General features: G+C 39.9%; 1 protein-coding gene across 5 annotated transcripts in view; it reads left to right on the top strand.

The window, feature by feature from the left end:
* MAST2 (microtubule associated serine/threonine kinase 2) overlaps positions 1-15,804 on the top strand; it is a 236,326-nt gene that overhangs the window by 10,872 nt on the left and 209,650 nt on the right. The window lies entirely within an intron of this gene.

Raw genomic sequence — 15,804 nt, 5'->3', positions numbered from 1 at the left:
TCTAGTTCCCCTATTCTCTCCTCTGCCTCTTCAATCCAAGCTGTGGTCGTTTCCATTTTATTTTGCAGCTCATTAATAGCATTTTTAGCTCCTCCTGGCTGTTCCTTAGTCCCTTGATCTCTGTAGCAATAGATTCTCTGCTGTCCTTTATACTGTTTTCAAGCCCAGCGATTAATTTTATGACTATCATTCTAAATTCACTTTCTGTTATATTGTTTAAATCTTTTTTTTTTTTTTTTTTTAACATTTTTTATTTATTTTTGGGACAGAGAGAGACAGAGCATGAACGGGGGAGGGGCAGAGAGAGAGGGAGACACAGAATCGGAAACAGGCTCCAGGCTCCGAGCCATCGGCCCAGAGCCTGACGCGGGGCTCGAACTCACGGACCGCGAGATCGTGACCTGGCTGAAGTCGGACGCTTAACCGACTGCGCCACCCAGGCGCCCCTGTTTAAATCTTTTTTGATCAGTTCGTTAGCTGTCGTTATTTCCTGGAGGTTTTTTTCAGGGGAATTCTTCCGTTTCGTCATTTTGGATGGTCCCTGGAGTGGTGCGGAACTGCAGGGCACTTCCCCAGTGCTGTCTTGAATAACTTGGGTTGGTGAGCGGGGCCACAGTCAGACCTGGTGTCTGCCCCCAGCCCACCGCTGGGGCCACAGTCAGACTGGTGTGTACCTTCTCTTCCCCTCTCCTAGGTGTGGGATTCACTGTGGGGTGGCGTGGCCCGTCTGGGCTACTTGCACACTGCTAGGCTTGTGGTGCTGGGGATCTGGCATATTAGCTGGGGTGGATCGGTAAGGTGCACGGGGGTGGGAGGGGTAGGCTCAGCTTGCTTTTCCTTCCGTTGTCCGCTTTAGGAGGGGCCCTGCGGCACCGGGAGGCAGTCAGACCCGCTGACGGAGGGATGGATCCACAGAAGCACAGCGTTGGGTGTTTGTGCAGTGCAAGCAAGTTCCCTGGCAGGAACTGGTTCCCTTTGGGATTTTGGCTGGGGACTGGGCTAGGGAGATGGCGCTGGTGAGCGCCTTTGTTCCCCGCCAAGCTGAGCTCTGTGGTCCGGGGCTCAACAACTCTCCTTCCCATTGTCCTCCAGCCCTCCTGTTCTCCGAGCAGATCTGTTAACTTATAACCTTCCAGATGTTAAGCCCCGCTTGCTGTCAGAACACGCTCTGTCCGGCCCCTCTGCTTTTGCAAGCCAGACTTGCTTGGCCGGCGGGCCGCCCCTCCACCCCGGCTACCTCCTGCCAGTCCGAGTAGTGCACACTGCCTCTCCGCCCTTCCTACCCTCTTCCGTGGGCCTCTTGTCTACACTTGGCTCCGGAGAATCTGTTCTGCTAGTCTTCTGGCGATTTTCTGGGTTATTTAGGCAGGTGTGGGTGGAATCTAATTGATCCGCAGGAGGCGGTGAGCCCAGCGTCCTCCTATGCCGCCATCTTCCCAGAAGCCCTTAAGTTTTATTTTAGAGAGAGCGAGTGAGTGAGCAAGTGAGGGAGAGTGGCAGAGGGAGGGAGGGGGAGAGAGAGAGAGAGAGAGAGAGAGAGAGGAAGAGTATCTCAAGCAGGCTCCATGTTCAGTGTGGAGCCTGATGTGGGGCTCGATCCCACAACCCTGGGATCTTGCCCTGAGCTGAAATCAAGAGATAGATGCTCAACCGATTGATCTACCTAAGCACCCCTAGCTGTCCCATTTTAACATTGCTACCAGCAATGTGCAAAGGTTCCAGTTTTACATGACCTTTCAACACTTATTATTTTGGATCAAAAAAATTTTTTAGCCATCTTGTGGATGTAAGTGATCTCTGATTGTACTTTTAAAATTTTTTTAAGTTTTTAAAATTATTTTTATTTCTTAAAGATTTTATTTTAAGTAATCTTTACACCCAGTGTGGGTTTGAACTTACAATCCCGAATCAAGAACCATATGCTCTCCTGACTGAACCAGCTAGGTGCCCTTTATTGTACTTGCTTATGTATGTATGTATGTATGTATGTATGTATGTATGTATGTAATCTCTACATCCAACATGGAACTTAAAGTCATGACCCCAAGATCAAGATCATTCTCTTCTGATTGAGCTAGACAGGCACCCCTCATTGTGCTTTTTGATTTGCATCTCCCTATAGGCTAATGATGTTGAGCATCTTTTTATGTGCTTGTTGACCATTTGTATATCTTTGTCATAGAAATGTTTATTCAGGTTCTTTGCCCATTTTTAAATTGGCTTGTTTGTTGTTGAGATGTAAGAGTTCTATATTTATTCTGGATACTAGGATATCTAGATATCTGATATCTGACATCTAGAATCTGATATCTTATCAGATATGATTTACAGGTATTTTCTCCCATTTGATAGGTTGTCTTTCATTTTTTTTTTTTTCTTTTTTTAAGATTTTATCTTTGGGTTGCCTGGGTGACTCAGTTGGTTGAGCATCCAACTGTTGATTTTGGCTCAGGTCATGATCTCATGGTCGCGAGAGCTCTGACTGAGCCAGCCAGGTGCCCCTGTCTTTTACTTTCTTGCTGGTGACCTTTGCACAAAAGTTTAATTTTGATGGAGTATAATTTACCTTTTTTGTTGTTGTTGTTGCTTGTGATTTTGGTCACATCTGAGAAACTATTGCCATAGCCAAGGTACCCATGAAGATTTACCCCTATGTTTTCGTCTAGGAGTTTTATATGGTTTTAGACCTTATGTTTAGGTGTTTGATCTGTTTTGAGCTATTTTTTGTATATGGTGTGAGGTAAGGGTCTAACTTTATTCTTTTGCATGTGGCTATCCAGTTCTAGCTATGCTTTTTCTTAATTCCTGAGACTGATCCATTTAAGTGAGCCTAACCCATTTATTTATTTTTAAAAAATTTTTAATGTTTTATTTATTTTTTAGAGAGAGGAGAGAAAGAACAAGTGAGCAAGCAGGTGAATAAGCAGAGAGAGAGGGAGACACAGAATCCGAAGCAGGCTCCAGGCCCTGAGCTGTCAGCACAGAGCCCGACGCTGGGCTCGAACTCACAAACTGCAAGATCATGACCTGAGCAGAAGTCGGACACTTAACTGACTGAGCCACCCAGGTGCCCCAGAGCCTAACCAGAGCCTCACTCTTTTGGGGTATGGGTGTGAACTTCTTTGGGCCAGTTATTTTCAGTCTTCAGGGCTAATGGAATTACCTGGAAGGCTTGTTAAAGCAAGGATGGCTGGGCCTGACACCCAGAGTTTCTGATTGAGTAGGGCCTGGAGTCTGCATTTCCAACAAGTTCCCAGGTGATGATGAAAGTGATGCTGCTGGTCTGGAGACCACACTTTGAGGATCAGAACCACTGCTTTAGGCAAAATAGAGTAAAAAAGTAATAAGTATCAGGGTTTTATTTTGCTTAGGTTTGTATTCCTAACATACTTTATGGAACATAGTAGATACTCAAATGTTGTTAAAGTGTTTAATTTTGAGAGAGAAAGAGAGAGAGCAGAGTGCGTTTGTGCTGAGCAGGGGAGGGGCAGAGAGAGAGGGAGACACAGAATCCAAAGCGGGCTCCAGGATCTGAGCTGTCAGTGTGAAGCCTGCTTGGGATTCTCTCTCTCTTTCTTTCTCTCTCTCTCTCTCTTTCTTTCTCTCTCTCTCTTTCTTTCTCTCTCTCTCTCTCTCTCTCTCTCTCTCTCTCTCTCTCGATTCGGGCTGGAACCCATGAACTGTGAGATTATGACCTGAGCTGAAGTCTGAAGCTTAAGTGACTAAGCAACCCAGGGACCCTGCTTTAGATTTTAAAGGAGTAAAATGTTATATTTAAAGGAGTAAAATGTTACAGTTACTTTTAGCATCCGTTCCCTCCCCACTATCATTCCTGAAAGAAACCACTGTTAAAGGTGGTGTGTATTTAAATGCTGCATTAATAAGGAAGAAAAACAATCCATTACTAAAGATATTTATAAGTAAGATGAAGCTGTATTTGTTTTTAACTTTTATATAAATTATATATTACTGTATAAATCTTTTTGCTCTTACTTTTTTAATTTAACATTGGTTTTTGTTTTAGTTTATTTTTGAGAGAGAGAGAGAGTGGGGGAGAGGCAGAGAGAGAGAGAAGGAGAGAGAGAATCCCAAGCAGGCTCCACACTGTCTGCACAGAGCCTGACATGGGGCTTGATCTCATGAAATGTGAGTTCTTGACCTGAGCCTAAATCAACATTTGGATGCGTAACCAACTAAGCTACCCAGACCCTGGTCAATATTTTTTTGAGAATTATCTATGTCATGGATCGGGAGACTTTTTCGGTAAAGGGGCAGATAATAAATATTTTAGGCTTTGTCATACTTTTTCATAACTACTCATTTCTGTTGTAGCATGATGGCATACCTATGATAATATGTAAATGAGTGAATGTGGCTATGTTCCAATAAAACTTTATGTATAGACACTGAAATTGGAATTTAATGTAACTTTTATATTTTTCATATTGAGAATATTTCATGAAATAATGTTCTTTTGATTTGTGTTCTAGCCATTTACAAAATGTAAAAACTACTTTTAGCTTTCTGACTGGACATAACAGGCTATGGTTAGGATTTGGCCTGCCAGCTGAAGTTTGCCAACCTTGATCTATGTTAATACATTTAAATCAGTTTCATTAATTTTTTTTAAAGTTTATTTATTTATTTTGAGAGAGAGAGAGAGAGAACAAGCAGGGGAGGGGCAGAGAGAGAGGGAGAGAGAGAATCCTAAACAGACTCTGTGCTGTCAGCATGGAGACTGATGTGGGGCTCGATCTCACGAACTGTGAGATCATGACCTGAGCTGAAATCAAGAGTAAGACACTTGGGGCACGGGTGGCTCGGTCGGTTGGGCGTCCAGCTTCAGCTCGGGTCATGATCTCACTGCTGGTGGGTTCGAGCCCCGTGTCGGGCTCTGTGCTGACAGCTCGGAGCCTGGAACCTGCTTCAGATTCTGTGTCTCCCCCTCTCTCTGCCCCTCCCATGCTTGTGCTCTGACTCTCTCTGTCTCTCAATAATGAATAAATGTTAAAAAAAAAAAAAAAAAAAAAGAGTAAGACACTTAACTGACTGAGCCACCCAGGCGCTCCAAATCAGTTTCATTAATTTTTAAAGGCTATATAGCATTCCTTTGAGTAAATGACAGTTTATCCATTCTTATAATAATGGACCCTTAAGTTATTTCCATTTTCCCTATTATAGTGCTGCAGTAAATATCCTTGTACTTATCTCCTTGTGCCCATGTACAGGAATTTCTCTTGCTGGATATTATTGCCAAATTGTTTTCTCCAGTGATTGTACCAATTTTTACTTTGACCAGTGATGTTTCTCTATGTCTTTGCCAACTCTTGGTTTTATCAGGTTATTACTTCTGGTAATTTGTTAGGTTTGGATGACTTGTCAGTGTTTTAAATATATTTCCCTAATTGCTAGTGAATTTTATTTATTATTTGGATTTATTGTCTTGTGACTTTCTTATCCATATACTTTCTTGTTTTTCTTATAACTCTTTCGTTTTATTTTTCTTATTGTTATGAGTTCTTTATTAATGTAATTTAAATATAATAGGAGAAAAAACAATTTGGACTAGGTGTGAATTCTCTCAGTAGCTTAGTAGATTTGAATATGAAATGAGGATAAGAATGTCTGCTTTGGGGGCACCTGGATGGCTCAGTCGATTAAGCATCTGGCTCTTGGTTTTGGCTCAGGTCATGATCTCATGGTTTGTGAGTTTGAGCCTGACATTGTGCTTTGTACCAACACTGTGGAGCCTACTTGGGATTCTCTCCCTCTCCCTCTCCCCCTTCTGTACTCTCTCTCTCTCTCTGAAAATAAATAAATAAACTTAAAAAAGTTTTTTAAAAAAGAATGTTTTGCAGTGTTGTTTTTGTTGTCAAATCAAGATTTAGAATTTCTCATTTGTACTGGATCTCACTAAATGTTTCTATGTTTATTATTGTGCTTGTTTTTTGTCACTGCTCTAACTATGTGTGGCAAAATATTCCCTTACTTTTGCAGCAGGCCACTTGTTTTGTGATTTTTTTTCCTTTCCTCTTTTTCTTTTTTAGCCTTTTTATTGTAAAATATAAGCAGCACAGAAAAGCAGTCAAAACAAATGTATAACTTAATGAATTGTAAGATGAACACCCTTACAAACTATTACCCAGATCAAGAAAAACAGTTTTGCCACCCATTCTATAAATGTGTCCCATCTCAATCATAGCCCCACCTTCCCTTCAAAAGTAATAACTGTCCTGACTTAAAAAGTAATAATTTGCTTGCATTTCCTTGTAAGTTTGCATCTAAAACATTACATTTTAGTCCTGCCCCTTTAAAAACATGAGATAGGGGTGCCTGGGTGGCTTAGTCCCTTGGGCATTGGACTTTTGATTTTGGCTCAGGTCATGGTCTCACAGGTTTAGGAGTTCGAGCTCCACTTTCAGCAGAGAGCCTGTTTGGGACTCTCTCCCTCTCTGCCCCTCCCTTGCTTGTGTTCTCCCTCTCTCTCAAAATAAATAAAAACACTAGATATGTTTATTTTTTTAAAGAGTATCCATTTTGAGAGAGAGCGTGTATGTGCATGCACCTGCGCACCCGTGTGAGCCCAAGCGGGGGAGGGTCACAGAGAGAGGGACAGAGAATCCCAACCAGGCTACCTACTGTCAGCACGGAGCTGGATGCGTGGGCTCTATCCCAGGAACAGTAAGATCATGACCTGACCCGAAATCAAGAGTCGGATGCTTAATCGACTGAGCCACCCAGGTGCCCCAACACAAGATATGTCTTAAATCTTTTTTAATCTGTAGCTTTCCCTTCCATGTCTTCCTTTTCCTTAAAATTTATACGTAGAAATATCTGGGGCATTTGACCTGTAGGTTTCCTACTATATAACCATGATGCATTTCAAAATGTTTCCGTATCCTTTGTATTTCCTGCAAATTACAACTGGATACAGAAGCTTCATCCAGCCTCAGGTTTAATTCCTTTGGCAAAATTATAGATGGTTGTGTGGTCTTTCAACAGTAGGTGTGTAATCTCTGCTGCTTACTCTTTGATTTTAGCAGTTTTGATGCTCAGTGCCAAGATTCAGTAATTGGGAGTTGCAAAATGGTGATACAATTCTATCATTTTGTTTTCAATTATTAAGTGGAATAACATTTGAGGAGATGCTTCCCCTCATCTACTATTTAGTTCCCAGTGGTATAGTACATGTAAGAAAGGCTTGATTCTTTCCTTTTAAGTTTGCCTGATTTTTAAGGTAATTAGTTCCCTGTCATCTTATTATTCATGTGGTTAGGCATTTAAACCTTTTTTTTTTAAGTTTATTTATTTATTTTTGAGAGAGACTGAGAGCTCAAGTGGGGAAGGGGCAGAGAAAGGGGCACAGAGGATCCGAAGCAGGCTTTCTGAGCCCAAGTCAGAGGCTTAACTGACTGATCCACCCCGGTCAGGCATTTAAATGTACAGCATCTGATGGTTTTCTTGTACTAATTGAATCTCAGATTGTCCTCTTGTCTAGAAACAATTGGTTTCTTAGTCTTTTGGACCTGATCCTAATAGTTTTGATAGTTTTTTTGCAATCTCATGGGTCAAACTGTTCCGGGCTCATTTTCCACCTTAGACCTGGAATTAGCTGTTTTTCTAAGAACTCTTGGTTTCTTTTAATGGGAAAAGGTATTTTAGAACAACTGCAAACTATATCTTAAGGATACTCTTTGCTATTATGTTGGTCATTGTTTCTAAACTTGTCAGTGGAGAGTTAAATACATAAACTACTTGTCAATTAACAGTGTATTTGCAAAGGACTACTCAGATTTTTAAAAAAACTTAATCTCCTGTATATTACATCAGTATTTTCTCTATTTCCTACCTCGAATCATATTCCCAAAGACTCACGGTGTGAAAGAATTAAGTATTGGAGAATGTTATCAAAAAGACATGACTGCAGATGGACCTGGGCTCTGGGAGGCTCCTCACCCCTCCCCTGTCCTTGGAAATAGGTTCCACTTGCCTTTCCTGCTCCCAGAGGCTTCTTCAAGGACATAGCCTTGAGATAGTGATGTAGGATTGAAAACACCTGCATGGTATACACGACTGCACCTAGTTAAGGCCTCTTTATAAACCATGATCTGGTGGGCAGGTGTGGAGATCTATTTGTCTTGCTGCTGCCCAAGGCAAGTCTTGTTATGTAAGTTTCCTTTGGTTATTAATACTGCCACCTACCAACTTGGAGTGGCCTGCCTCTTTCTTTTGTCTCTCCCTACCCCTGAAACAGGGGCCACTTTCAGATTACAGCCTGGAAGCTTCTGAGAGTGTTTTGAACCAACAATTAGAATATCCAGTAATTATGCATTTGCTTTGTCCTACATAAATATATGTCTCTAAAGGCAATTCTAATGTACTACCATAAATGATTAATGAGAACTGTTAAATTTTTTTTGTATATGCTGTCTCCACCTTCCCCTTCCATCTTGTGGTTGAAAATGTGTATCTACATTTTCTTTCTTTCTTTTTTTTTTTATTTATTTATTTTTGGGACAGAGAGAGACAGAGCATGAACAGGGGAGGGGCAGAGAGAGAGGGAGACACAGAATCGGAAGCAGGCTCCAGGCTCTGAGCCATCAGCCCAGAGCCCGACGCGGGGCTCGAACTCACGGACCGCGAGATCGTGACCTGGCTGAAGTCGGACGCTTAACCGACTGCGCCATCCAGGCGCCCCTACATTTTCAAATTATATAGCCATTATATACTGTACTCTCCCTTTGAATGTACATTTATTCATTTTACAAGTGACTGCATATTTAATGCTAATCACATGCTGATATTGCTCTAATTATTTTGATTGTGTAAATCTTGTTTTCTGGTAGATTCCTTAGGAAGGGCCTCTTGGAACAATATTCTCTGAATTATTTTTATATTGGTAACAGTTTTCCTGTGCCCTTTACCTTGAAGGTTAGTTATCCTGGATATAAAATCCTTGGCTCACATTGTCTTTCCTTGAGTATCATATATGCAACCCTGTTTTTCTTTCATGCATTGTTTTTCTGATTTTCTTTCATTTGTACATTTGAACATATTTAAGAAAGGGATTTAAAGTTTACTACTAGGTCTAAATGCTGGGTTTCCTCAGACGTGGTTTCTGTTATTTTGATTCTTTGAATGGTCCATACTTTCTCATTTCTTTGTAGGTCTTGTGATTTTTTTGTTGTTGTTGAAAAATGGACATTTGAATATTGATAACTCTGGAAATCACTTCCCCTTTCTCCAGAGTTTGTTGTTTTAGGTTGTTGAAGGCTGTAGTTGTCCATTTTTCTAGTGAGTTTTCCCAACATTTATTTTTTATTTATTTTTGCAGAAATTATATTCCTTGGTCTGTGTATACTGTGGTACTGTACTGTGGTACTGAAGTCTCTGTTCCTTAGCTTGTGTTTAGATAGAGATTTCCTTGATCACCAGAATCTAAATAAACAAACCTACCTCCTATAGGGTCTTTGCAAACCACTCTCCTATATGGACTTTTTGTTTAGCTAGACTTATAGTGAGCATAGGGATCAGCCTGAAATGAAAGCTTAGAGTCTTTTCAGGTCTTTCTTGAGCATGCATTTTGCGTTGCACTTTCTATTATTATTATTTTTTTAAGTGTATTTATTTAAGTAATCTCTACAGTCAATGTGGGGCTTGAGTTTACAGCCCTGAAATGAAAGGCCTAAGCTCTTCCGACTGAGCCAGGTGCCCCTACCTTGGACTTTCTAAATTACCCTATTTTGATTGTACACATTTTCCAAAGAAACTCTCCCTTTTTCCTCCCAGGCTTTAGGCAGTCTGTTTTATGTCTCACCTTTAATCTTTTGGTCCACGTGGCTCTGGGTGGTCGGATCACCTTACAGTGTTTTTGAGCAAAGCCTCCTGCTTTTCTGCCTTGAGCAGATTCTGAGTTAGGTGAAATAAAGGAGTGCCTTGTGTCAGTCTTTCTGGCAGCCCCCAGACAAGTGAGAACAGCTATAAACAATAATTTGCAAACAAGATTTGTTCTGCTCCTTCTAGAATCGGGGACCAAGGTCCCGCACTAGGACCACCAGCTGATGTCTTCACACTGCTTTAACATCAAGAAGTGGGTGGGCAGGGGCACATAAAAATGCCACAAAGCATTCCTACCATTTTTAAGTTTACTTCTTGATTCAGCATTTTCTTGACTGTAAACCTTTGACTGTTTTCCAGAATTCTGACAAAGGTGGTTCTGATAGTTTCTGCTTGTTTTCCAGTTGTTTCTCTGGGGAGATGTTAGCTTGCAACTGTGCGGTTTTGTTTTGCTTTGTTTTGTTTTAGAGAGAGAGAGAGCACGTGCATGAGTGGGGGAGAGGGAGAGAGAGAATACCAAATAGGTTCCATGTGCAGCATGGAGCCTGATGAGGGACTTGATCCAACGACTCTGGGATCATGACCAGAGCTGAAATCAGTTAGACACTCAACTGACTGAGGCACCCAGGCGCCCCCCCCCCCCCCCCCCCGCCTTTTTTTTTTGTGCTGACATTACTTCTCATTTGGTTTTAATTTTTGTTTCCCTAATGATAAATCATATTGATGATGGTTTTGTATATTCTTTTGCCGTAGTTGCCTCTTGTTTGTTGAAGTGTCTGTTCAGTCTTTTTTTCATTTTTAATTGGCTTGTGTGTTATTGAATTGTGTAAGACCTTTCTATATAGTGAATGCCAGTCCTTTCTAACATGTGTTTTGCAAATGATTTTTCCTTGTGTGTGATTTGTTTTCATTTTTTTAAACAGTATCTTTTGAAGAGGAGCAGTTTTTAAATTTGGTGAAGTCCAATTTATAACTTTGTTCTTTTTAAACTTGTGTTTTGTATCTTATCTACGAACTCTAAAACTTACAAAAATTTACTCTTAAGTTTTATTGTTTTAGGTTTTACAGTTTGATTCATGATCCATTTAGAGTTAATTTATGTCTGTGTTTGATATGCTTGGGGTATGGGTCAAAGTTCATTATAGATAGATAATCAAGCAAAGGTTTTTTGATAGGGATTAAGAGGATGGACTTTGATTAGTGTGGCACCTGGATTTGACTCTCGTTGGGTAGATGAGGAAGAATCTGCCACGAGGTATAGAATTCTCTTTACCTACTGGATTACCAGTCATTTGGGATAAGACAACTCCCAATGAGAGTTAATCCAGGTTTTTAGTCTGGTACAAATGTTTTTAGTTGTGTAGACTTCAGTTTTTCAGCTGTGAATCCTTTCCTTTGAATCCTATCCTAATAGCATAGTACAGTGTAAGCACAACACTAGCATTGTGGGTAAAGTTAGTGTGAGATTTGCTTTGGTATTGTGGAGGAGGGAGATGGTTTTGAGCCAAAAGAGAGAAGTCTCTGTGAGGGCTCCCAGGGCAACAAGCAAAATGGGCACAACTCAGTACTCATAATTAAAAAAGAAAGCAAGAAGCTCCTAGAGTTGGGAAGAAAATGTAGAGATTGTGTAGTCAAGCAATTTTCAGCCCTTTTTTTTTGGACAGTTGGACTTTACCTGGCATATGTTAGATATGTTATTGTTATAATGTTATATAAATAAATGTAGGTTATGTGTAATTTCTGGGATGCTTGCTATAATTCTGCCTTTTAAAATTTTCACTGAAGAATGTTGTAATACAGGTGAATTGACTTTATTGTAGAGTTTACCAAGAACCTGCTTTCATTTAATTAAAGTGGTTGCAAACTTGAGTACTTTATTTAAATTTTAAGTAATTTGTGATACAGTCCTCACAACTGATTGGTATATTTGTGTGTTGGTGGGATCATGTTGAAAGTTTTTGACCTAGTCTGGTGGTTCTCAAACTTTCATGTGCTTCAGAATCACCTGGAGGGCTTGCTAAAACATGGATTGCTGGTCCCCTCTGTCAGAATTTCTGATTTTGTAGGTCTGAGGTGAAGCCTGAGATTTTGCATTTTTTAGCAAGGTCACAGGTCATGCTGGTGCTGTTGGTATGGGGGACCACATTTTGAGAATTACTGCTTTAGGTCAGCTTTCACCTTTTTCAGTATTTCTGGTGGCACAGTCCATTCCTTTTTAAGGTGGCCTGTTGACTGTTAGATAGCTCTTCCTTCTTCTTCTTCTTCTTCTTCTTCTTCTTCTTCTTCTTCTTCTTCTTCTTCTTCTTCTTCTTCTTCTTCTTTTAAAGTTTATTTATTTTGAGAGAGAGAATTTGAGAGTGGGAAAGAGGCAGAGAGAGAGAGGGAGAGAGAGAGAATCCCAAGCGGGCTCTGTGCTGTCAGCTCGGTGCCTGATGCAGGGCTTGAACTCACAAACTGTGAGATCATGACCTGAGCCGAAATAAAGAGTTGGGACAGTTAGCCAACTGAGCCACCCAGGCGCCCCTAGACAGCTCTTCCTTCTAACTAAACCTATTTTATCTGTTAATTTCATCCATTAGTTCTAATTCTGTCCTCAGAAGTTAGAAATTTCCTGTAATGTAAGAAATAGCACTCATGTAGAGAGTTACTCATGTCTCTTGTTTTCTTTCTTTCAGGTTAAATGTTTATAGTTCCCCTAATAGTTATTGGAAAAGTACTATGATCTGTAGTTAATGCTAGTATTTACTATTGTCAGAGCAGTGTTTTATTTGTAAATTGTTTCTCCTTCTGTATTCCCTGTCTTGATAAGCATACTACCCAAGCCAGAAGCCTCTAAGTCTTCCTAGACTCTTTCCCCTCCTTAACTCCCTAATTTGCTTAAGAATCATTTGATTGTAAACACTATAAAAACCAATTTAATCTAGTTTGAGCCGAAAGGAAGAGTTTAAAGGGTATAATGGATCCCATAGAACCTGAAAACATGCAGCTTGGATGGATCTCGTAAGTGACTAGAATGGAAACTAGAGAACTATATGAAGTTATTATGGAAATTAGTAAGGAAGTTCTACCTCCTATATACTTTTTCTTTCTCTGTTGGATTATATGTGATTTTGTATTATTTGCTTCATTCTATCCTGTCCCTTAATGACTTCTTGGGTAAATTTAGTTTTAAAAAGTCCAGGCTAGTTGATTCCATTCATATAAAGATTTCGTATTTATTAATTTTTTTAAAAAAGTTTGTTTATTTTTGAGAGAGAGTGTGAGCAGGGGAGGGGCAAAATTAGAATGAGAGGGAGAGCAAGAATCCTAACCAGGCTCCATATTGTCAGCACAGAGCCTGAGTGAGGCAGGGCTTGATCCTACGAACCCTGAGATCATGACCTGAGCTGAAATCCAGAGTCAGATGATTAAACGACTGAGTCACCCAGGTGCCCCAAGTTTTTCACTTTATATAATCTATTCTGTTGGAAGCCTAGTGCTTGGAAGGGAACACAGTGGGCTTTTTGGGGTGCTTGGTTATGTCTTTTTTTTTTTTTTTTTTTAATATATATCTTGATGCAGGTTACATAGGTATGTTTAATTTGTGAAAATTCATTGAGTTATATGCTTGGATATGTGTACTTTTCTGAAATGACTAATATACTTCAGTAAAAAGAAAAAAAAGACATACTAATTTAAAAGTTAAATTTCAGGGGCTCCTGGCTTGCTCAGTTGGTGGAAATGTGACTCTTGATCTCGGGGTTCTGAGTTTGAGCCCCACATTGGGTGTAGAGATTACTTAAAAATAAAATTGTTTAAAAATTAAATTTCTTATCCAATTTAATTTATATTTGCTTCCCTTTGCAAGGTTTTGACAGGTGAGACTTGGAATAAGAAGGGATGTGATATACTTTTATTTGTTTTTTTCTGTTTTCTGGCTTTTTTTTTTCTCCATGGTATATTATGATAGGGAATAGGGAGATTGAAAAGGCTAGGACTTGCTCTTAATTGGTGCTGCTCTAGTCCTGTATTCGTTGTTCCTTTTCTGGCTAAGACTAATTGTTCATCCATACAGTGTAGCAGGCATCCCAGTGCTGGCTTCCTGATGTAGTTGGTTTGTAAGTTATTTTGGGGATGAGTCCTTTCCCTCTCCCTATTGTCTTCATTTAGGATATTACTTCAGCTTGATATCTTCCAATGCTTCCTTACTCCACCTAAAGCTGCATGCTGGGGTATTGCCTCTGTGAGTGGCCGGCCTTTTTTGGTTGGTTATCAGCATTAGTGCCCAAACCCTGCTTCCTTCCATGCTTTCTCCTTGATGCATAGGTAGTATTTCATCCTTAACACACCCGATGGTGGGAATATACAGTGCTATCTTGCTGTCTTCTCTTTTTGTATTAGTTACTGCTTCCAGTTTCCCTTTCTCCCTGCTAACTTCTGTTATAGTTATCTTGACACACCATTTGCTTTAATGATACAGTGCCTAAATATCCCTCTTCATCATTTTATCCATTTACTACCAATTTAAAAATACTGTTTCCTTGTTTCTTTATTTTATTTTTATTTAACTTACTCTTTTTTTTTTTTTTTTTTTAATTTTTTTTTTCAACGTTTTTTATTTATTTTTGGGACAGAGAGACACAGAGCATGAACGGGGGAGGGGCAGAGAGAGAGGGAGACACAGAATTGGAAACAGGCTCCAGGCTCCGAGCTGTCAGCACAGAGCCCGACGCGGGGCTCGAACTCACAGACGCTAGATCGTGACCTGGCTGAAGTCGGCCGCTTAACCGACTGCGCCACCCAGGCGCCCCTAACTTACTCTTATTTTTATTTTTATTTAACTGTTATTTTTATTTAACTTTTTTTATTTTGGGGCATTTGTAAATTATATTCTGGATAGGCACCACCAACCAGTATTATGTTTGTGAACATGTTTGTGAACCCACCAATCACAGTGTATGACCTTATAGGTTTTTATTTTTTTTAAATCTGAAGAAGGTTGGCATTTTCCCATTCTCCCCGCCCTGTGGCTTTTACTAGTTGTTTGAGTCTTATTCTTCACATGGCAGGTAACATAGATTGTAGTTATTTCTTATGTTTCTCATTTTGTCTTTGTCCTGTCCATATCACTTTGATGTGCTAATTACCTGTATTTGTTTTAGTTTCTTTCATTGAAATGTGAAAGATATGTCTCATTTGCCTTATTTTTTTAAAAATAGTTTCTCTTTCAATGCTGCCAATGAGGTGGATGTTTGCTTCAAAATGTCTGAATCTTGAAGAGAGTTGACATTGCTTACTGAGTGAAGAGGAACAGGCATTGGGATGGAGCAGGATGAGCTGGATTAAAATACAGACAAATGGGAGGAGGCTCTGTCAATGTTTCATATTATCTGTATTTTCTTCGTGGTACTTTAAAAATTTTTCAAAAAATTTTTGAGAGTGTGTGTGAGCTGGGGAGGGGACAGAGGGAGAGAGAGAGAGAATCCCAAGCAGGCTCCATGCCCAGTGTGGAGCCTCACGTGGGACTCTATTCCATGACCCTGCGATCATGCCCTGAGCCGAAATCAAGAGTTGGATGGTCAACTGACTGACCACCCAGGCACCCCTCTCCATAGTACTATTATGCTTTTTCATTGAAACATGTATTCAGCTCCTATTTGACCTATAAAGAAATCTCTATATCTTATTTTAGCATTAATTGAATGTTAGAGGCATTTCTAACCTTGTATATCAGGTAAAGGAAGGTCTGCTATTTATGTTTTTTTTAAAAACTAAAATATGCTTTTCTTTACTGGATATATAGGAAGAGTGAATAGAAGGAGGAAAATAAATAAACATAACTAGACATGTACTCATTATGAATAATACATCCTGTCAAAATGTCTTAACGTGCCATCTTGTGAGCCTTCTCCCCCGTTTTTTCTTTGGCATTTTATTATTTATTTATTTATTTTTATTTATTTTATTTTTTAAAGTTTATTTACTTAG

The sequence above is a fragment of the Neofelis nebulosa genome, chromosome 2 (assembly GCF_028018385.1).
Source record: "Neofelis nebulosa isolate mNeoNeb1 chromosome 2, mNeoNeb1.pri, whole genome shotgun sequence".
NCBI classification, from domain to species: domain Eukaryota; kingdom Metazoa; phylum Chordata; class Mammalia; order Carnivora; family Felidae; genus Neofelis; species Neofelis nebulosa.
This window is presented reverse-complemented; position numbering and strand designations above follow the sequence as displayed.